Source organism: Wyeomyia smithii, chromosome 1, assembly GCF_029784165.1.
Source record: "Wyeomyia smithii strain HCP4-BCI-WySm-NY-G18 chromosome 1, ASM2978416v1, whole genome shotgun sequence".
Lineage (NCBI taxonomy): Eukaryota > Metazoa > Arthropoda > Insecta > Diptera > Culicidae > Wyeomyia > Wyeomyia smithii.
This window is the reverse complement of record NC_073694.1, coordinates 97,296,938-97,321,571: the sequence shown is the minus strand read 5'-3', so window position 1 is coordinate 97,321,571 and position 24,634 is coordinate 97,296,938. Positions and strand designations below refer to the sequence as shown.

Here is a 24,634-nt window from a genome sequence, read left to right as displayed (position 1 = left end):
TCCGAATATACCACACTCGGGTGATAACCGATATTCGGCAATCGTTCACAGTAAAACCTCTTTTTATCTAACTTTTAGAAGAAAGAAATCAAAGTAAGAAGAATTTAGCGTTACCATTCTCCTCTATAATCGTATCTAAAAAGATAACATGTGAATTTTATATAACGAAAATGTTTGTGGGTGTCCATGGAACACGTCTGAGAAGAAGTTAACGTTTTAATCCACATAACTACGTAGAAATTAAAAAAAAATTAAATCAATGAAATGCGGCCTTTCCTCCAGCCAAATGTCTTAAGATCTAGTTTTGGTAAAAGTAAAAAAGTATTTCGAATCCCGTAATGTGTTACTATTCACGAAACTACGAAAACATCAGAAATGTAATTTTTTTCTGCTCGGCTCGCACCAAATTACAACATAAATTCTTCTGCAAGAAAATATTTGCAGATGTTGAAGAACATTTTATTGAAACAAAAATTTAATTCACAGGCGAATTGAGCTCATGCTCGAAAAGTCAGTTTTTAAAGTTTTTAAAGTAATATCTCAACTTTTAGCAATAAGATACCTATTATTTTTCCTCAAATGTCTTCCCCGAACATTAACAAACATTTCAATGAAGAACAATTACATATCATAGCCTTGAATTTCGATTTAGAGGCAAATTGAGTTCAAATATTAATGATTTTGCTTATTTAACATAGTGTTGTGAATAATATCTCTATTTTCAGTAATCAAAAATCTATTATTTTTACTCAAAAGTCTTTCCTGAACATAAACAAACATTTCAATGGAAAAAATCATATATCATAGCTTTGAATTAAGATTTAGAGCAAATTGTGCCAAAATATTCATGATATTGCATGTTTTACTTAGTTTTGTGAATAATATCTCTATTTTCAGTTATCAGATAACTATTATTTCTTCTCGAATGTTATTCCTGAATATCAACGAACATTTTATTAAAAAATCACGTGTCATCGCTTTAAATCAGAATTTCAGAGACAAACTGAGCCTAAAAAGTTATGGTTTTGCATTTTTCATGTGGTATTGTGGAAAATATTTAAATTTCGAATAATCAGATACCTATTATTTTTCCCTCAAATATCTTTCCTAAACGAACATTTTATTATAGTAAAAATCACAGATCACTGCTTCAAGTTTTGATTTAGAGGCAAATTCAGCATAAAAGTCATGATTTTACATGTTTCACATAGTTTTGTGAATAATATCTCGAGTTTTAGTAATCAGATACCTGTTATTTTTTCTCAGATGTCTTTCTCAAACATCAACGAACATTTTAATGAAAAAAGAATCGCATGTCATCGCTTTGACTTTTTGATTTGGAAACGAAATAAGTATAAAAAGTCATAATTTTGCATTTTTTACGTAATTCTGTGAATAATATCTCAAGTTTTAGTGATCAGATACTAATTATTTTTCCTCAAATGTCTTTCCTGAACATTAACCAACATTTTATTAAAAAAAGAATCATATGTCATTGCTTTAAATTTTGATTTAGAGGCAAATTTAGCACAGACAGTCATAATTTTGCATGTTTTACGCAGCTTCGTGAATAATATCTCAAGTTTTAGTAATAAGATACCTATTATTGTTTCTCAAATGTCTTTCTTAAACATCAACGAACATTTTAATGAAAAAAGAATCACACGTCATCGCTTTTAATTCTGATTTGGAGACGAATTAAGTATAAAAAGTCATAATTTTGCATGTTTTACGTAGTTTTGTGAATAATATCTCAAGTTTTAGTGATCAGGTACTAATTATTTTTCCTCAAATGTCTTTCCTGAACATTAACAAACATTTTGGTGAAAAAAGAATCATATGTCATCGCTTTGAATTTTGATTTAGAGGCAAATTTAGCACAGAAAGTCATAATTTTGCATATTTTACGTAGTTTTGTGAATAATATCTCAAGTTTTAGTATTTAGATACCTATTATTTTTTCTCGAATGTCTTTCCTGAATACAGCGAACATTTTCATGTAGAAAAACCTACATGTCACCGCTAATTATTTTTGATTCAGAACGATTCAAAATGATGATGATTACTGTACACCTCAGAGACTGAGTGAATAATATCAATAAGATCAAGGTTGCTGATTCTTGCAGCGACGAAAAGTTCACTGCGTATCGCACTCACCACTGCTGCAGCAACGTCGCATGACTGAGACAATCAATTCGTGTGCGAGAGTATACCATGCACGATGTATAGAGAACCTATTTTGTTTTTTTCTTTCCTTTAGATTTTCTCGTTCTTCAATGAGTTGCTATTTCGTACAAGCCAAACAAACGTTGCTCACTGCATTTGTTCCTCACTACCCGAGCGCGTTCATTGCGATTATTGCGAGTGCCAAGTTTTCGATCGCCGTGAGCGTTCAGGGCGATTGTTACGTCCTGATGCTTAAACGAAATAATTCTGTGCGCCGCCGCCAACATTGTTGCGCATAGTTCTCATGCCGAATTCGTTTTTGCGACGCAGTTCTGCAGTTGAAATTACACTCAGCTGATATTATATACGACGTTTGACAGCAGTTGTAATTGTTGCTGTTTCAAACTATAGTCTTAGCCATAAAAAACTTAAAACACAACAACAACAACAACAACAACAACAACAACAAACTACACTCTGTTTCACTCGCGTACAAAATAGCTCAGGAAATAACTAGTTCTAGTGTAGCTCAGATTGCAAACACGAACAGCTGCGAAGCGCACGTATAGTTCCAGTGTAGTAACATTGCAATCAACGAATGCAACATTTTTATGTATAGTTGCCCGTGAATCATGTTTATTGTTATTAAAGTGTTATTTAAAAAATGACAAAAAGAAAATTTGAACTTTTTTTAGTACAATGACACTTTTTTATGTTTTCTCCTATGATTTTCTCGAAAATATACTTTTATTGGTTATTTACATTTATCTCTTACTGTTGACGTTCTGTCACTGTGAACTTTTCAGAGTTTGTTTGTTGAATTGGACAAAAATTCATAGCCGTGAAAACAAATACACTAAGGTCGCTTCTTACGCGTTTTTACGCGGTTTTTCTACGCGAATTCCGGAATTTACGCGTTTGTTTTTACGCGGATTCCGGAATTTACGCGGAATTTTTTTTGCGCAGATTTCGGTCTCTCTTCACTTGGGTTGCAGAATTTACGCGGGTTTTTTTACGCGGATTCCGGAGTTTACGCGTTTTTTTACACAGATTTCGGAATTCACGCGTTTTTCTACGTGGATTCCGGAATTTAAGCGGTTTTTTACGCGGTACATATCCCCCGCGTAAAAAGAGACTTTAGTGTGTTACAATAACATACCTGGATTGCGATATTCTAGAGGGCAGCTTAATAGCACGCCAATGCACACCACCGCCGTCAGAAACCTACGACCACGCCGATGCGCTATCTCTATCAAAGCAAAATTGCTTCTTACCGCCGCTGCCGAATATTTTCGCAACTCAAGCGGAATTTGAATTGCTTGCTTGTTTCTTTTAAAATGTCGGCAAGACCGATATAATTTTTGAACTCGGTTAAAGTTAATAAGTACCCCGAAAAAAGATAAAATCAAGAAAACCTTAACCCTCTAGTGCCCAATGCCGCCATTTGGCGGGCTTCAGTCGAAGTTCCGACTAGCTTTAATCATTACTTAAAAAGTGTTTATAATAGTTTATAGTGATTTTATCGAAGTCCGTTTAGAAATTAATTTGGGCACTAGAGGGTTAAAAGTTACTGTAATTGTACATAGTTTTACCATAATTTAACTATGTTTTTCATTGTAAATACATCAGTTTCACATTAAATATCATTGTCCAGAACAATAAAAAACATTTGCCTTTTTTACCATGAAAAAGGGGGGTTGTTATGTATATAAACATCATTTTTCCAGGCACTTTTCCCATACATTTAGAAGTTACTGACAACCTTTTTCGTGGTTAAATTATTGTCGGTGGTAGATTCAACAACAAAAAACATTGTTAAAATATTGTAATAACGAAAAACGTTCGCAAGCTTACAGTAAAAATACATTGTTTTTTATGGTTACAACAAAAAAAATACCTCAGAACTATTTTTTTACGCGGATTTTCTAGTCTTGTTTTATGAGGTATGCTTTAAATGTTTTTTATTCATTTTAGAGCCATTTATTCAGAGTGTCAGTTGTGTCTCCCAAATTCATCTACCAAATGTTCACTGATTTGACCTTCCGTTTTTATTTATTCATTAAATTTTATTTTGGTCTGCAGTTAAAAACAATACTGCTCTTTGAGTGTTTACTGATTCCAAACGTAAAAACGAATTTAGATTAAATTTAGAGAGTATAAACGTTAAAATCTTACCTCCTATCAATCATAAATTCATGACGGCGTTCGAAAATGTCTTCTTCAGTCAAGTTATAATTGTGGTAGGAGAACACCCTACAGGACGTTTACTCTTTATAGTTGTTTTAGACCAATTCAACCAAAAAGTGGATCCCAGAGTCACTGGTACCAGAATCAATCGGTGAAAGATGAAAAAGTTATGAAGTTCGACAGCCACACGAGCCCCTTGGTTTAAATCATACACGCAAGCCTTTAAAACTTAGTCCCACTCTTAACTCTGATTCTCTTCCACCGCATTATTTTCTGTTTTTTTTTTACGATTATGACCAGCTCCGCTCACGGTGATCGTTCAACAAACTGCTCACCGCGAACGTTCATCGACTATTCCATTCCTGCCTAATCACTCCGATCAATACTGAGCGATGAACAAAAAGCAATACGGAATGGAAGACAGTACGATCGCTCTTCCGAACATATCTTTTTCCTGCATCGCTCGGTTCGTGCGCTCGGTGGTATCGTTCGGTTCGTTCGGGAATGTATGCTATATGAGCACTATACGAATACGTTAGCAGGTGGTGAGCGCTTCTGAGTGTTATTGAATGAATATCAGCAACCTTGCATGAGATCAAGCGTTACGGAATTCTATTTTTATATAGTAGATATATATGTTGGCGCCAGGCTTTGTTTTCTTCCCTCTTAACAACTGTGAGCTTACATTCAATCTGCTCCTAATTTGACAGAGCAAAAACCCAGTGAAACTCTTGTAAATTGCTCATCCGCGCACGCAAGAAAAGTGAAATAAATACCTCGGCGATCAACTGCGCATTGCATTACCGTTCTCATCGCTCTGGGGGCGGCAAAAACAGTATAAAATCGAACTTTCTGCAGAATACGCACCCATGGTGAGTTGTAAATATTCCTATAATATTAAATTAGAAAACGGTTAGGTTGTGGCTTCAATGTGAACCTACATGTTTTGATATTTGGCCAACTTCTCTTCTAGTTAAGGAGAAGCTAACGAAAACTACTTCCTCTTAAACTGAGAGAGCAAACAAATTTTTACCCCTAACACGCGATGATTAAGAGTGAAAAAGAACTCTGCGACTAAATACTCTACGCCTGAATGTGGATAATTACTCGCTCTGTGTGAGAGAAAGTCTAGTTCTCCAAGGGGTTTGGCAGGTAGAGAAGGAAATTTGAGCAAAAAACAAGAGAACGGAAGAAGCCTGGTTGGCGCTTACCCTACGTTGTGTTGATTTTTTAATTTGCGGTGGGCCCGCGCGTTTTCCTAATGTCGTTGGGCAATTAAGGCCCAGATGGAACGGTAGCAGGCGGGAAGCGGGAAAGTTTTCGGGCGATGAAACTGAAGACACGTACGCGTGTCATTTCTACGAAAAATATTTAAACTAATAATTATAGGTTTACACGGACACGATGGCTACCGGCAGCGAGCCGGCTAGCGCTATGGCCTAAGGCCGACTGGCACAGCGGCCAGCTAACGACTAACGATCAAACTGAACTGCAAAACACTAACTAACACTGGCGCTGCTGTGTAGAGCGCTTTTATAGGCTGCCGGGCAGTGGGCAGCATTGTCGAGCGGCAAACAAAGCCGCAAAACAAGCGCGCAAATCGGCGTCGCTTGGGCCTCAGCTGATCACTCACGGACGACAGTCATGCCCAGCTGAGGCGGGAGTTTTGGCGCGAACATACTCCTTCCTGTAAGTTATCGCTTACCACACAGCTTTCACAGGGTCGATTTACTCGGCGGGCGGTGTAGCACTGGAGTACTTCTTTAAAAGGAGTTAGATTGGGTGGTATTTAAATAAAACACACGGCGTGTAAAAAGAACAACTTTATTTAAAAAAAATGGGCATCGCCAAAATCTTCACCATTTGAAAATATAGCTTTTTACCTTTCATTTGGGACCCTCCGGAAAATCATCCATCGCGGGCTTACGAACAACTTTTTTTTTCTTCAAAAAGTTTTCTGACAGCGAAGCGATTAACTACCGAGAGGATAGTACGGTGCTACAAATGAAAATAAAAATGCAAGAACTTTCGAAGTGACGCAGTGAAGATTGTAGGTTAAGTCGAGTGCAAATTTCGCTCATACTAGATTTTTTCAAACACCCCTGAAATTTGAAATTATGCTCAAAATGCTGGTTTTTACACCTCAGCGCATAAAAATTATTTATAACTCATTTGTTTTCCAACCGATTTTGAATGTTTTAGCCGTTTTGAAAAGGGGAAAAATAGAGCTTTTAAAATATATACAGGTTTGTACTAACTTTATTGAAATAAGTGAGTTATTCGAGCGTAAATCTAATTTTTTAAACTTCTCCACGCAAATTTTCAACTTTACTTGAAATTTGTCAGTTATTTTTGTAAGCAAAGTACTACAAGTACACAAACACTTTGAAACTATATTCAATTACGAATAAAATAGAGGCTGTTTTATGTGAATCGGCAGATATTTCGCTGAGTTATATGTTTCTTAAGAAAATCAGAATTTTTCACTCTCATCGAACAATAATATTTGGACTGTTTATTTTACGGCACTATGAATGGAAAAGAATGCAAGTACTTCTAATGTGACCAAGTGTAGGTTGTAGCTCTAGTCGTGTGTTACTTACGCCCAAACTTGAAGTTTTTCAAATACCCATAAAACTTGAAGTTATTGTCAAAGCCTTTGGACCGTGGTTTAAATATTTATTTTCAACTCTGTTATTTTTCCATCAATTTTTTAGATATAGATCGTTTTGGAAAAAGAACATCCATAAATGACGTAACTTTTTTTGACCTCTCTACCCCATCGTAGCAGTTTTCTTAGTTTCATATTTGCTACGTAACTTGGCTTGCCCCCCCCCCCCCCCTTCTTCCAACCCGTCACATTTCGTCACAAATCTACAAACCCCACTTCCCCCCTCGAATACTACGTCATTTATAAATGTTCCCAAAGGCGAAAAATAGGGCTTTCAAAATGTATAGATAAATCTATAAATTTCACTTAGGTGTACGTGTAATGAGTAGTTTTTTAGAAAAATTAAATATATTATGTTTTTTTTAATTCGAGGATAAATTTTCACACATCTTTATAAAAATGTACTTTAAATGCTCTATAATTCGCAGGGTGGCCACTCTATCGGGAAAACGTGAAATGCGGGAAAAAGTCGGGAATCAAATAACATCGGGAAAAATGCGGGAAAAAGTCGGGAATTTCTCTATTTAATCGGGATTTTCGACCAAGTTTTTTTTCGTTGGTTCAAGGTATTGTGTATGATGTAATTACAAATTATGGAGGAGTTGGGGATTTCGCCGTGAACAAATCACTCAATATGCGCGTAACTCTTACGCAAAATGAGTAGAGGCCTTGAATGCAGAATGAAGTAGACAAGCATGAAAATGCAACAAAGGACGGCAGGAAGCAGACTAAGAGGCAGAGGAGTTGGAGGTGCATGGCTGCAAGTTGGTCCCTTAAAAGTCACATTTTCCATCAGCAGTTAATTTTTAAATCAAAAAGTCAAAAAGTAACTTTCTTTGACCAGCTTGACTACTTTTCATCAGCCCTGCCTTTCATATGAAATAAGTTTTGTTTTAGAATTGCATCAACGTCGAGATCTGGTGTTATCTAAAAATAAAATATTGGCCTGGAAAGTTTTTAAGATGGAATAGCAAATTACCTTTAAAATAAAGAACCGGGTTTCGATTCGGTTCGAAGTCCGGTCCGTAGTCATGAGAATGGAAATTGGCAATTTTTTTTCGAGAAAGCGGTTATAGTTAAAACATCATTTATAAATTTTTACATATATGTTAGAAACTGTTTTAATCATTAAGAGCAACGCAAAACAAGTTTTGCTGTAAAATTTTACTAATATTACTAGCTATTGCTACTTTTAATTTGATGTTTTCTTCGATTGAACAAATTGAGGACAAAAAAGTGACACACAAGGCTCACTCTAAAAATAGTGAATTAGATTTTGAAAGTACATAAAGCGTAAAAAACAGCATTTTTCGAGTTTTTGAAACATACCACAAGATAATTATCTTTGATTTTTTTTTAAAAACAATTTTTTTGTACATGTTTTTAATCCATATTTTTCACATAAATTATACATTTTGGCTGCAAATAACGATTTTTGATGTAATTACAATCGGAAATGATCTTGAAAAACACCATTTGAAGCTCGTTTTTGATGGTTTTAAAGAAAGCATTCCATTTACTTTATTTGTTTTTATTTCAAATGAGAAATTATACATTTTTTTCGTTTTTCAACTGGTCTTGAGGTACGAAGCCAGTCGTTGTAGATTCGTGTCTTTGCTCGGGCCAAATCGATTTGCTCGATTAGAGTGATGCTTTCGGCAAAGTTTGAAATAGTAGTTTTAATATTGTGTGAAGAAAAAAAAACTGTTTGTGGAAAAAAAAATTAAAAAAAAAATACAGACTAAATATCTCAGCAGCTCACAGCACGCTTTTTTTTAAATCTATATGTTCTTTTGTAAACTGCAAATGGTCAATGATGATAATTTGAACACGATGCGGAAAAAACAAATGGTAGATTTTAAAATTTTCTGAAAGTTTATTTTCGAAACCAGAACGATTTGTTTGATTAGTGTGATGTTTTCGGTAAAGTTGTGGTTAGTTGTTTAGACCTTCCGAAATAAGTATTCAATGCTGAAAGCAATTTTTTAGGCAAAAAAATCACAGGAGGGTTGTGTGCAAAGCCACGACCGCGAGGTTAAAGTAGAATACTTTTACACAGCTCTACTTACGGCCGCACATTAACCTACGGCCGGGCGAAACGGTTCACGCCGCTTTTCGCGTTTAACCTGGCGGAGGCCTGATGTGCACGGCCAACACAGTAGAAAGATGTTTTCACATTGAAAATTAGACACGGCTTTACTGGAGTAAGTGTTGGCAAATGCATCTACCGCTATTACCGCCGCTATCGTACGAAAGCGCTTCGTTTCATGTGGGGAATAATATCAACAACGAAAAATGACGCGCGTCCAAGCACACCCGAACTGTTTCGCCATGCCGCTTCCATTTACTTCCTTATAACATCCGCCTCATGGAAGTACCGGCTGCACCTACCGCTGAGGCTGTTACCATACTGCTACTGGTACCCAAAACTATTAACTCTTCAAATTAAGTGTTTTATTTGTCCTCAAAAGAACAATTGTTCAATTCCATATCGGATATAATGCAATCGCAGCTCTGTAATATTACCGACAGTAATATTCTTCTGAACAAAATGATCCAACTTTTCCATTAGAGGAAGTGCCGGCTGATGTACGAAAAAAATCTCGCCCGATCGCTCGCGTTGGCGTTCGTTCTCAGGCAGAGGCCCGAGACGTGTTGACCAACCACAGGGCAAGTGATTTGTTTAATTTGGAGGCAGCCACAGGCGCAACCCGCTGATAAATTCTGTTACCGCTGAGTGCTGATATCTGCTGCTGCTGCTGTCAACGTTGTGGACGGTCCATCCAGCTCACCTTCCGACTAATGAATGTAGCTAGTTTTCCCAGAACCACTCTTTTATAGCCGAAGGGTGCTACGAAATAGGCCACGCCCTATCAGTTCAGTTGTTCCTTTCCCTAATGTTCTTCAGACAAATTATTCCACAATTCGCATTTGATTTTTGTATCCAGCGAATAAACACCGATGGTGCTCTCACACACGCAACGGTTTTAACCCGTATCTTATTGCGGTTTGTAACATCAAGCGATTTCGTTTGCTCGCTGTTGCGTGTTGCATCATGTTGCAACTTGGCAGCTGGGAGACGACGAAATTCTGTTTATGCTGATTGATTGAATCGACTTCATATCAGCTCTGCATAGTCGAACTAACTGCTTTTGTGAATGCGTTCTAACAGGGCAGTTTATTATTCAATGTCGGTTATGCTGATCGCAGCCTTTGCGCTGCCCCTACAGTGGGGGGTTTACCAAATAAAGTAAAAATTAGACAACTACAACAGAATTTGATTGCATCCCGCACAGAATGTCTGCTTGTGTTGATGCCAGAAAATTATTAACCTTCAATTATTTGTTTATTTGCCTTGAAAAAACCATTTTGCGGTACGAAATCGGTTACTGATTACAACTTTTGAGCTGCCCTAACATTGGGGGAATTAAGATACACGGACAACATGCACTGTGGAAGCTATTTTGCATTCAGTAAATACGACGGGTGCGACAGATTTAAATTGCTAGGATGCAACACAGAATGCTTGCTTGCGTTGACAAAAATTATTAACATTCAATGACTTGTTTGTTTGCTTTGAAAAAGGCATTTTGATTTCCAAAATTGGATTTCCTGATGGCAATCTTCATGCTGCCCCAACACGGGGGGAATAATGGCTGTCTGGCGACACACGCTGAGAAAAACCGCGCTGCTCCTGAGACGTGGTGACCAACCACAGGGCTAGTGCTGCTGCTAAGGAAGGACGACTGCTGTTGTCGCTGTCTAGAACTATTATGAGCGGCTCCGGCTGAAACAGGCTCTTATATAGACCAAATAGCATGTTTCCAATTGCAAGGTATATGATCCTGTCGACCGTGCTTGGGAAGCAAGCATATAACGACCAATCAGAGGTCGAATTTTTCGTTTTGACAAGGCTTGACTATTTTCAATAGTACAATAGTGTGAATAATTAAATTACAATTATCTTATTTTGGGAAGAATCTTAGAAGATTTTCCAATCTATTGCTGCAAGAACGAAGGAAATCCATAGAATACTAACCGATTTATTAGCATTTGAAATTGGACATATTTTTCACTTTTTTCGGTTTTAGATTTTCATTTCACATCCCTATGTAGCCGAACTTCCTGAGAGAAGTATTCTACTTCAAAAAATTAAATATTAATTATCTCAAAACGTTTAGTTTTTCAAAAATTTTAATATCTTAAAATTTCAAAAAAACTGCATAACGTAAACTGAACTATGATGGTTGTTCGAGCATGGAGAAAACAAACTTAAAAAGGTAGTTCTCTAGAAAAATACTACCTATATAAACAATTTTCAGAAAAAAAGTAAAATTCTAAATTTTCAAGCGGAAATCCAAAATCAACTTTCCTTTTGCGTTTCAAGTTGAACTCGATATTCTTATGGATTTTTTCATGCAAATATGTTATTTCAATTTCTCGAAAAGTTCAACAGAAATTTAAAAAACACTGTTTTCTCTTGAACGATTTTTGCCGTTCTCCTAGAAAGGTATAGTAATCACTGGAAAAACCTAAGGTATAAAAGTGTTCCCAGTGGCCGAATGTTATATACCACTCGACCCCTTTCGACGAACTGAGCATTTTCTGTATGTATGTGTGTGTGTATGTGCAACTTTTTTTTCTCACTCACTTTTCTCGAGATGGCTGGACCGATTTTCATAAAATTAATTGCAAATGAAAGGTCTAGTTGCGCTATAGGTTGCTATTGAATTTCATTGTAATCGGATGTTTAGTTTATAGGTTATGTATCAAAATGTAAAAATCACGAAACATCAATATCTCAGAAACCACATAACCGATTTCAATACAACTGGTTTCAAATGATCGGGCTGTCTCCAGAACCCTAAACTTTTTAATTTCGTAATGATTGAACATATGGTTCAAAAGTTATGTAAAGAAAAGTTATCCTGAGGTTGTTTTAACTCACTCATTTTTCTCAGAGATGGCTGAACCGATTTTCACAAAATTAGTGTCAAATGAAAGGTCTAGCTGCCCAATAGGTTGCTATTGAATTTAATTGCAATCGGATTGTAACTTTGTCCGTTGTTTATAAAAATGTGAAATCACATAATGAAAGTAAACATGTTGACTTTCTCCTAACGATTACTGGCTAATTGAAAGGTAGAAAAGTGATCCAAATGGCCGAATGTCATATACTACTCGACTCAGTTCGACGAATCGAGCATTTTCTGCATATATGCATGTATAGGTGTATATGTTTGTGTGTGGGTGTGTACGTGTGTATGTGCACGTTTTTTTCGCACTCACTTTTCTCAGAGATGGTCTGACCGATTCTGTCTATCTTGGTGTCAAATGAAGGGTCTATTCGTAACCCGCAGACTGTTCAAAACTATTTACTGAAATAATCAAGTTACAAGCAAAATCTCCTGCCGCTATCGGTACAAATAACACAGATTTGATAGACTTCCGACCAGGCGAACGAGGGTACAAAAATAAGCTCAATTATAGGGTAATCTGTTGATGCATGCATCATAATCTGGTAATCGTCGCTGAAAATCCTCGTGATCCCTCCCCTGAAATTACTTACCAAACGAATATCTCTTTCTGTTTTCAAGGGAAACTGGAAAAAAATACGGCAGATCTCTGTTAACGTGACGAAAAAGCAAGTTAGTTATTGTAATTTTGAATTGTTACTCGTTTCTATACGCAGAATAATATATCGGAATAAGTCGAGAGACGAAAATTCAGTTAAATATTTTCAAAGTTCTACGAAACCTACGTAAACCAAGTAACAAGACAGCACCTTCAAATTTAATATCGCTTTGGGTATTCTCAGAAAGATTTTTTCCAGTGTTTGCGGAATAAGCTACAAATCAAATGATGGCCAGAAATCAAATGTGTTTGTCTCAAAAGTGATTGGTGTTTATTCCAATTTCTCATGTTTTACTATACTCGAGTGTAAGAAGCACACCATTCTAGTTTTAATGTGCCATGGTTTTATTCCCCTGTGAATAAACTTGGTCCGCAATTTTATAATCTATTTTGGCTTTTGTATCACACTTTGCAATTTATTGTATGGGGACAAGTGAATATAGCCATTAGTCGATACACGACATGATGAATACTCTAAATATTTCCTGAAACGCTTCCGCAATAATTGAAATGTTATTAAACCACAGAGTCTACCGCTAAATTAGTCTGTTTGGTTTTTTTCCGATTGGATGTTTCCCAATATCATTAACAATTTCTAGCACCTATCATTTAACAAAGTCATATTACAATATAAAACTAATTAAATCCATAACATTCAGAAATAACCATTTCTGCTGGTCGGAAAATATATAAAGGGTCAGAGTAGGAAAAGCATGTAATAAATACATGGCATCTTTGCTTCTTATAAATAAGAAAAGCTCAGTTTTTTGTACATAATTGTATTTAGTTAAAGTGGGGTACAGTCGGGCAAATTGATTATTTTTGGTGAAAATGTTCTGTAACTTTTTGCAGGTGATATTATGATTTTTAATTTAAGGAGTAAATGTAGTTATGAAGATAGAAAATTTAGCTAACTGAAAATATGATTGTAGAAACTACGAAAAAGATAGTTCAGCAGGTGGGACTCGAACCCACAACTTCCAATCTTCGGTCAGATGTGTTTCCGTTACACCACCGCAGAACGTTAAAGACGTAGTTCTAGAATCGAGTTTTGTATCGCTTATCCAATTCTCGCACTTCGTACATTTACTCAGTAGAGACTATTATTTATAGCTGGCTATTGTTTCAAATGTTTGTGGTGATATTATGGTAAAACTCAAACGATCAAAATATGTGGCCTCAACATCATTTAAATTTGATATTGTACTATTTCAATGTTTGCGGCCTTGCTCGGGATTGAAGTTGAAATTAAAAGTCATTTCTATCATTTCACTTTTGCCTTTCTCCTAGAAAGGTATAGCAATCACTGCAAAAACTAAAGGTATAAAAGTGCTCAAGACGGCACAATGTCGTATACCACTCGACTCAGTTCGACGGGCTGAGCATTTTCTGTATGTGTGTGTGACGCTCTCCCAATCTCACTCGATTTTCTCAGAGATGGCTGAACCGATTTCAATGAAATTAATTGCAAATGAAAGGTCTAGTTGGCCTATAAGACCCTATTGAATTTTATTGTAATCTGATTTCTAGAGGTTATGTATCAAAATATAAAAATCACGAAACATCAATATCTCAGAAACTGCACAACCGATTTGAACAAAATTGGTTTAAAATGAACGGGCTACCTAAATAATTCTTAACTTTTGAATTTTATGAAGATTGAACATGTGGTTCAGAAGTTATGGAAAGAAACGTGTTCTGGAGACTATTTAATCTCACTCATGTTTCTCAGAGATGGCTGGACCGATTTTCATAAAATCAGTGGTAAAATTGAAGGTCTAGTTGCCCCATAAGACCCCAATGTTTTATTTTTGCAAACGGATTATTACTTTGCCTGTTATGTTTAAAAATGTGAAATCCAGCTATGAAAAGAAACATATTCCAAAGACTACTTGGACTCACTCACTTTTCTCAGAGATGGTTGACCCGATTTCCACAGAATTAGTATCAAATGAAACGTGTAGCTGCCTCATAACACCCTGTTGAATTTTGCTGTAATCGGACTGTAACTTCGTCTGTAATGTATCGAAATGTGAAAATCACAAATTTCATTATCTTACAAACTACACAACCGATTTGAACAATATTGATATCAGATGAACGGGCTAGTTGAGGGTTAACTGATGAATTATGATTGAACACGTGGTTTCAAAGTTTGGCTGCCCTACACGTTACCTTTTCATTTGATTGTAATCAGACTTTAGCAACCGTTATGTTCAGGGATGTTACGGATGTGATTTTTCAGACATCTGCAGATGCGGATGCGGATGCGGATATGTGATTACGGATGCAGATGTTGATGCGGATGTCAATTTTCATGCGGATGTTCCGCATTCGCGGATGCGGATATCCGTAGCATCCCTTGTTTTATATTTTGCTTTTTTCACATAACCATGCCCCTTCCCAGTGCAAAAGTTGTTTGGGCGAGCAGTAAATACACCAAGGAAATTTTTTCTGCAATATTTTATGAGGCGATATTTATTTTAATATCCGCATGGTATGATGCGGATGCGGATATCCATTACATCCCTAGTTATGTTTTAATTTGTAAAACAACGAAAGTCTATTATCTCAAGTATTACACGACTTATTTGAACATAACTAGTGTCATACAAACGAGTCATCTCTCAAACTTACAAATAACAAACTCCACAACAGTTTGATATGCTGTTCAAAAGTTTTGGAAAGGAAAGAAATTCAAAGAATATTCAAAACTTTACCTGCTTTGATCAATATATATGGCCTCAACATGATTCAAATGTGGTATCGTACTATCTTAACGTTCCCGGTATCGCTCGTGATTAAATTGTTCGAAATTAAGAGTCATTTCTTTTATTTCGCTATTTCTTAAGCACTAACATTACGTCAAATTTCATATTTTACACTTTAATTACAGCATCAATATTTTAGAACCCAAAGAGTGAATATACCTTTATTGGATTTAAGCATTCATGTAAAGCTATTTTTACAAATAATAAGTTTGAATGAAAAAGGCTGAGTCTGACCGCTAGGTGGATTAATTTAGGTTTTCAAGTCATGTTAGTGTAGGAAAAGCTTCTTCATATAAAAAATATAATTCAAGACCATTTTAACGATTTCTCTTTCAGGTTTTGAAGTAAAATTTTGGTCAATTCCTCCAGGTTTTGAAATTACTTTTTTGTCCTTTTCCTCGAAATTTTGGTCTTGTCAAATTTCGGCGTTGGATGTAAAAATGTTGGGAGAAGAGTAAAAGGGACGCAACTTTGATGCACGAGCAAGTCATAATGTTGCAAAAAGTGTGAATTAATTTCTGAAAATTTTCAGGATTTATGTTAACGCCTAATTCGAAATACAGTTAAATCGCAGTATTTTCTGGGCCAGCGTAGTTGGTTATTTTAAACCACAGTAACTGGGTTATGTTTAGCTGTTGATGTAGTATGAGCGAAAGTTGCACTCGACTAACTTACAACCTTCACTGCGTCACTTCAAAAGTTCTTGCATTTTTATTTTTATTTGTAGCACCATTCTATGTTCTCGGTAGTTAGACGCTTTGCTGTCAGAATAGTTTTTAATGAAAAAAAAAGTTGTTCGAAAGCCCGCGATGGATGATTTTCCGGAGGGTCGCAAATGAAAGGTAAAAAGCTATATTTTCAAATGGTGAAGATTTTGGCGATGCCCTTTTTTTTTTAAAAAAGTTGATCTACGATACACGCCGTGAAACAAACAATAAATAATAAAACAGAACCTAGCACTAACTTACTGTTCCGTCCTCCTCGCCGACTCGTTGCAATGGCGGGTTTGTGAACCGAAGCCGTTGGCCGTGAACTATTAAGGCAGCTCACTGCTGGCTTGATGATCCAGCACTCTGTAGCGACTTTTTCCGCAATGACGGGGTGTATTTCACGGTGGCGGGGGAAGCACGCGTACTGTTTGGGCCTTCTCAACGCGGTTTCACTCCCGATGAAGTGGTTTTATTTTACGACACTTCTCAACTTTTTCGCTCACACACGCACTGGGGACGACACTAAACGCTTTGATCGCAATTGTTCCCGGCAGTTAAAACACGTCCTTTTCTTTCGGCGGTTCACAGTGATCTCCCTCCAAATACTTGAACAACTGGACAAAACAGGACGCCCAGGTTGGTCTCTACCGCATCAAGAATGACTCGAAAAGAGTCGTTTGAGCAAGACCTTGGGAATCAGTCTATTTCGTTCTGATTCCTCTCGGAATCAGAAGAATGATCCTGACGCCAACACATTAAAATAGACGTAAAAACAGGTTAAAATTGGACAAATGAAAATAATATAATTAAAATCGGATTAAAGCATTATATTTCATGCGGTGTTGTGACTTTGGTATAAATTTAACGTGAAGATTTTTTTTTTTGTGAACTTCACGCGCTCCCTCACTGAAAAGTGTCACAAGGAACAGAATGGAAATGATTCCCTTGATAACGTTACTTAGTCGGGAGAGGAAAAGAGAACGACAGAAAACAGTAAATAAAACAAATCGGTCGCGACGTCGCGATTCGCCGCGGACCGCGAAATTTTATTCGTTTTCGTCGATTTTGCGAGGGTTTTCGTTCCGAAAACGCCCTCGGTCGTGTGTTTGAGTCCTTCCCCTGCAGAAGGAAGAGACTCCAACGTGAAAAACCCCGCTGAAGAGGGGCAAAAAGTGTTTTTTGTCTTTCTCCTAGAAAAGTATAGCAATCACTTGCAAAACCGAAAGTATAAAAGTGCTACAAAGGGCCGAATGGCATATATCGCTCGACTCAGCTCGACGAGCTGAGCATTTTCTGTATGTGTGTGTATGTGTGTGTGTATGTGTGTGTGTGTGTTTGTGCAGATTTTTATTCTCACTCACTTTTCTCAGAGATGGCTGGACCGATTTTCATGAAATTAATTGCAAATGAAAGGTCTTGTTGCCTCATAAGACCCTATTGAATTTCATTGAAAGCGGATTTTTAGTTTAGAGGTTATGTTTAAAAATGTGAAAATCATGCAACATCAATATCTCAAAAACTACACAACCGATTTGAACAAAATTGGTCTCAAAAGAACGGGCTACCTAGAAAACCCTTAAGTTTTGAATTTCATGAAGATTGAATTTGTGGTTCAAAAGTTATGAAAAGAAACGTGTTCTGAAGACTGTTTAATCTCACTCATGTTTCTCAGAGATGGCTGTACCGATTTTCATAAAATCAGTGTCAAATGGAAGGTCTAATTGCCCCATAAGACCCTATTGATTTGTTTTGCAGTCGGACTATTACTTTGCCTGTTATGTTTAAAAATGTGAAATCCAGCTATGCAAAGGAACATATTCCGAAGACTACTTGGACTCACTCACTTTTCTCAGAGATGGCTGACCCGATTTCCACAAAATTAGTGTCAAATGAATGGTCTAGCTGCCTCAAAAGACCCTATTGAATTTTACTGTAATCGAACTGTAACTTCATATGTAATGTGCCGACTTGTGAAAATCACGAAAATTCATTATCTCAGAAACTACACAACCGATTTGATTATTATTATCAGATGAGGGGGCTAGTTAAGGGTTACCTAATGAATTATGATTGAACACGTGGTTTCAGAGTTTGGATGCCCTACACGTTCCCATTTCATTTGATTATAATCGAACTTAAGCAACCGTTATGTATTAAATTGTTAATAAAACAACGAAAGTCTATTATCTCAAAGATTACATGACTTATTTGAACATAACTAGTGTCATATGAACTAGTCATCTCTCAAACTTACAAATAACAAACTTCATAACAATTTGATATGTGGCTCAAAAGTTATGGAAAGAAGAGAAATTCAAAGACTATTTAAAATTATACCTGGTTTGATCGATATATGTGGCCTCAACATAATTTAAATGTGGTGTCGTACTATTTGAACGTTCCAATTTCATTGATTCCATGCGGTTTGTTTGAAGTCTGCAAATGCACGACGAATCGGCCATAGGATATGATCAAAGTCAAAAGACAAATCGTTTGAAATGATTGGTTTTATCGAAATGACAACATCCTCGACGTTTGGCTTCTGTACATCGCCCTAATTCTGAATATATTCATATTGGGTGGTATTCGGTCATTTTCAGCAAATTTTCTGGCAGCAATCTGACACCGGAAATACTCATATTGGGAGGTATTTAGTTATTTTGATTGTTTTCCAGAAACTAACAGTGGTCGTCTTTAAATTCAAAATGATGTCAAGGGTCAATGTTTGGTTTCTATGCATCATCTCGATTACGGAAATATCCATGTTGAGTATTATTTGGTCATTTTCGGCTGTTTCCTATAAGTTGCCATTTAGCGATTCAAAATGGTGCCTGAGGTCAATTGTTAGCTCATTGCATCATTCTGGTTCCAGAGATATTCATATTGGATGGTATTTGGTTATTTTAGGCTGTTTTTCACAAACCGGAAGTCGCCATCTTGGATTTCGAAATGCTATTTAAGATAATTTCTGGCCTCTGAGCGTCATTCTGGTTGAAGAAACACTCACATTGGGTGTAATTCGATCATTTTCCGCTGTTTCCCAGGAACCGGAAGTCGCCAACCTAGAATCCAAAATAGGGTCTTTGAACGATTTCAGCTGCAGTGTATCATTCTAGATCCGGAGATACTCATGTTAGACGGAATTCGGCCATTTCTGGCTGTTTTCCAGAAACCACAAGTTGCCATCCTACAATTCATAATGGTGTCTGAAGTCGATTTGTGGCACTAGTGCATCATTACGATTCCGAAAATACCCCCTTTTTTTGGTGGTATTTGGTCGTTTGCCGCTGTTTTTCCGAAACCGAAAGTCGCCATCTTAGAATTCAAAATGGTATCTGTGGTCGAATTTAGCTACTGTGTATCTTTCTTTATCCGGATATTATTATATTGGGTGGAAATCGTCCATTTTTGGCTGTTTTCCAGAAACCGGAAGTTGCTATCTTACAATCCAAAATGTTGCCTGAGGTCGATTATGGAACATATTTGTTACCACTAAAAACATTTACCTGCCAAATATGGTTCCATTTAGCTGATTAGTTCGCGAGATGTGCAGAAATTTGTGCAGAAACATGTGCTCCCATAAGAGGGAGGGGCGTCGAACCATTATGGACATATTTATCACCCTCTAAAACATCGACATGCCAAATTCGGTTTCATTTGCTTGGTTTGTTCTTGAGTTGTGCAGAAATGTATGTTCCATTTGTATTGGACCCCTCCTTTCCAGAAGAGGGAGGGGTCTCGAACTATCATAGGAACCTTTATCGGGACCAAAAACCCCTACATAGAAATTTTCACGTCGATCGGTTCGGTAGTTTTCGAGCCTATATGGATCAAACAGACAAACCGGACTGCATTTTTATATGTATAGATTACAACATCAATATTTCAGAACCTAAAGAGTGAGTATACATTTATTGGATTGAAGCGTTCATGTAAATCTATTTTTACAAATAAAAGTTTGAATGAGAAAGGCTGGGTCTGACCGCTAGGTGGATTAATTTAGGTTTTATTCCCAAAAAGGGAATGAGGAATATTCTCGACGATGGGAACAGTTTAAGGTTTTTTCTAAATGTTTTCAGGCTTACAAGCGGCCGGTTCACCGTGTTGACAAGCGTCACGGTAAACAGAAAGTGGTATTCGCTGCAACCGGAGCAGCTATAAGGAATTTTCGACGCTGGCAGTACAGGTGACCCGTACCCAAACAAAGGGATTCGACATCAACCTATGCCACGGGGAAAAACGAACGCGAGTTTAATAAGATTCGCCGGACAGAATCCGAGATTCTTCCCATTCGAATCGACCAACTCATAGGAAGAATCACCGCGCCGACGAAGAACTTTCGCGGGTAATTATTGTGGTCCGAGTTAAGCATTATAGATAGCGTCCGATTGTTTTAAATTTCGACGGTAAACAAGTTGCCCCTCTTCAAATGGTTTCGCAAATTTACAATGTCGCAAATTGTACTGATGACGGACGTTGTCGCTAGCTTTTTGCAGATTTTTGACCACAACTTCCCGAATCTTCGCTAACCTTTGGTGTCTTACTTTCAGATTCGACTGAAGTCATCTCCCGAAGCCATTTCTTCACCATGGACAATAAAGTAAGGACTAAACCCGATCGAACAGTGGGTAGTTGTATTGAGAACCCGCTCCAAGTCGGAGATGTGGAGGTCCCATTCCCGCTGCTCTGTGCGAGCGTAAGCTCGGATAGCGGTATTTATCGATCGATTAACTCGTTCGAGTGGGTTCGCCTGTGGATGGTACTTGGTATTCAACCAGTGTTTAACCCCTTTTTCTTTCATGAATTGACCAAACTCCTTCGACACGAAGGTGAAAGCGTTGTCGCTCAGAAGAACTTCAGGACACCCGTGACGATTAAACCACTGCTCCCGAAGAATGAAACAAAGGGAGCTGCTTTGGATTTTCCGGACAGGGGCCAACATGACGTATTTGCTAAACACGTCTAGCACAACAAGCAGGTGTTGGTTTCCCCGTTTACTTCTTGGGAGTGGGCCAATATAGTCCACCGAAACCATCTTCCATGGTGAGTTTGATGTTCGGGCCTGCCCTAGTTCAGGTTGGACCGGAACAAAAGGAGCTTTTATCTCCTTGCAAGTCCAGAATAACGGAGTTTGATCTCGTGAAGAGTTTTTTCAAATCCCACGTGGAGAAGATTTTCGTGCGTCTTCTCAATGATGTCGAGGCGACACTCCGGGCCTGGGATCAGCCTTCGACCTTAAAGTCACAGTAATCATCAGGGTTTTCGATTACCTTGGATTTTGAACTGCAATATTAATCAGACTTTGTCACCGCCGAGATTTCGTTCACGGCACGAGACAAAGCGTCAGGGACGACGTTGTCCTTGCCCTTACGATGCTCGATAGTCATATCGTATAGTTGAAGCTCCAAACGCCAGCGGCTCAGACGGGAACCAGTCTTCCACTTGGTTTGCATAATCCATGTAATCGCTGAATTATCTGTGACCAGTTGAAGGTGGTAACCTTCCAAATACCCTCGGAAGTTTTCCACTGCCAAAACGACCGCAAGCTCCTCCTTTTCGGTGGCATGGTAGTTGCGTTGCGGTGTATTAAGCTTATGAGAGAAGTAAGCTACTATTTTCTCGCCATCGGGATGCTGTTGCGCAAGCACTACTGCCACTGCAGTGTCGCTCGCATTAGTTTGGAAGATGAATTCCCTTCGAAAAATCCAGTGAAACCAAAACTGGTGGAGTGATCAATTTCTTCTTTATCTCAAGAAAAGCCTTTTCGACTTCGGTGTTCCAGCTAATCTTCTTCGACTTCGTTTTGAGCAAATCTGTAAGCGGCGCCGTCACCTCACTGTAGTGATTTATGAATCGGCGGTAATACCCGCACATGCCCAAGAACCGACGAAGTTTCGTTATCGTGATCGGTCTCTCGTAGTCGAGAATCGGCTGGATTTTCTCGGGATTGACTTTCATGCCGTCGCGAGAAAGGTTCTGATATTTCCTTTACCGATTGCTCAAACACAACTTGTTTTTGGTAAGTCCAACTAAACTCTGATCAATCCACTACTGTTTACAGTGATATTATGGCAAAACTGAAAGACAACTTCGTTGTTCTAAGTCCCAAACGGGATTGATTTATTAAAACTTAACTTAACTCTAAGTCACTTCTTAATCTCTAACTGTCTGTATGTCTGTAATATGTATATGGAAATAGGCGGATCCAGAGCATCGAATTGTCATTGGTTGATACAGTGTGGCTTGCTATAAAACTCACACTGCTATCTGGCTATTCCTATACGCCTGAGTGTAGGCAATAGCACATGTTCATGATGTCCGCAAGTTGCGCTAGTGTCTTAGCTGCTTGCGGCTCTCGTTCTATTTCGTAAGGATAAAGTGGGACGAGAAAGAATCGTGGGAAGCTAAACATTGCTGGCTGTGCTGGCAATGTTTTGGTTAGTTTATGAGGTGTTGCAAATATGGGATCGGACAGGTTCTTCGGTTCTCAAATATCCACATGCACTTGGTTAATTTTTAAGTGGTTGCATGTACATGCATGAGAACCCAATGTGTGGTAATTTTGAATTATTGAGGAAACATGGGTTTTAGGAATTTGACTGACTTAGTATGATTTCTTAAGTGCTTTGCATATGGTCAGTATCGTATGCAGCACTCGTGTGGGAAATCATTTATTGCCAATGAAGATGTTTTGACGATCCAGCCCGTGGGAATATATTTTCCGGGTCTGTTGGAAAGTCGTTAGAAATTTGGGATTGTGGTAACCTTATAGTGTCAGGCTACACCTCCTCCCCAAAAATGATCGGGAGGGCTCATCTGAACGATCATTCTGACGTTAAAAAAAAGTAATGAATTCGGTAATTGTTGTCAATAATGCGTATGAATTGTTAAAAAGATGTCTTGTTGGTCGCTTTTACAATATTGATGAAATTTTGTTGTATAATGAATTCTTGTCCGTATATATTATTATTATTTTTTCTATTATAGAGCAGAATCATTTCAAATCGCCTGGAAAAACGCGAAAATTTAATCGACCATTTTTGATTTGAATGAAACTTTGCACACGTATTTGGCTTAGCAAACTGAACATTTTTCACAGGTGGAGAGATTTTTTACACCCATGAGTTACATTCTAAAAGGGCGTATGCCTCTTGGCATAGGTTTTATTCAAAGCATTGTAGCCCAGAAACCGTTGGTTGTATAGAAAAACTGTCTGAGAATGAGTTGTAGGGAATTAAAAATGCACCATAAAAAAAATATACACTGTACAAAAAAAAATTTTTTTGACCAAAAAAAATTTTTTTTTTTAAAAGAAACTTGACGTTAATACGCAACTTTTAAAAAAAAGTCCAGGATGGAGAAATGAATAGTAATTTTTTTATGGTAGATTAATTTTTTTATGAAAATTCTAATTCAAACATTTTTCAAAATATTTGTATTCTGATAATTTTAAAAGATGCAGAGAGTCATTTTAAATCAAAAAGCTCTTGGTAGTAAACATTCTAAAGGCATTGGTTTTCGAGTTATTTCTATTTTAAGCTCGAAAAATTATAATTATTTAGGAAAATACACGTTTTTCTTAATTTGTCCATGCTTCTCCAGCAAAAACCATACGTTCATTGGAATGCTTGATCAAAAATATACAATTCATTCTTTGACAACAAAACGATTGGACGAACGGTTCTCAAGGAAAGAGTTAAATGTTCCAATTGATATAAATATATATAAGAATCAAATATTTATTTTCGAGTTTTATTATCTTAGGAACATATTTTTTTATGACATAGATACTTTATAGAACTAGTTTCACCTTTTATTTTACATACATCATAAGTAAATGATTCGTCATCTTTTGAAAACAGCTTCGTTTGTATCTTATTTTCAGAAATCGGAACAAAAGAGTAATACTTTTGTGTGGCAGCTATTATTATAGATATTTTGAAAATATTTTGAAAATATTGCTCCACCCAACTAAATGACATTTTTGATGGATTTTTATTACTTTCTGACTAGACCAATCATGCAATTCTTTTGCGCTTGTAATGGGATGTTCATGTTAGCATTGGGCGATACGACGGAGAGTATCGATACCCGAAGAACCAAAAGTATCGAGATACCCAAAATATCGGTCAAAAAGTATCGATACCAGAAGTATCGATACTATAGTTGAGATCATTTTTTGAATTTTCGATAAATACATTTACTCAGGGTGGCCACTTTACCGGAAAAACAGGAAAAAGCCGGGAATTTTAAATCACCGGGAAAAAAACGGGAAAATCGGGAAATTAGGCTTCACGCCGGGAAAATCATCCTCCTTCATGTCTGCCGCTTTATTTGTTCAACAGTTTCTGAGGATATGTCAACATGAGACCCTGTTTTTTTTATGTTTACCTAACTGGCATGATTCTGCCGGATAGGGGAAAGCTGGTTGTTGGTTTCAGTTAAAGTCGACAGCGGCTTCGCAGCAAGATCTGCGTCAAATAAAATCAGGCTTG

The 24,634-nt window shown here is 37.2% G+C and overlaps 1 protein-coding gene across 8 annotated transcripts in view; it reads left to right on the top strand.

Moving 5' to 3' along the window:
• LOC129718726 (uncharacterized) overlaps positions 1-24,634 on the top strand; it is a 463,725-nt gene that overhangs the window by 344,773 nt on the left and 94,318 nt on the right. Inside the window, exon 6 of one of the 8 annotated variants that reach the window (XR_008727019.1) lies at positions 7,453-8,292. The exons of the other annotated variants lie outside the window; for them this stretch is intronic. The gene's annotated coding sequence lies outside the window, so the exon portion shown is untranslated. Of the gene's footprint in view, positions 1-7,452; positions 8,293-24,634 lie in introns of those variants that run through there. 8 annotated transcript variants of the gene reach the window in all.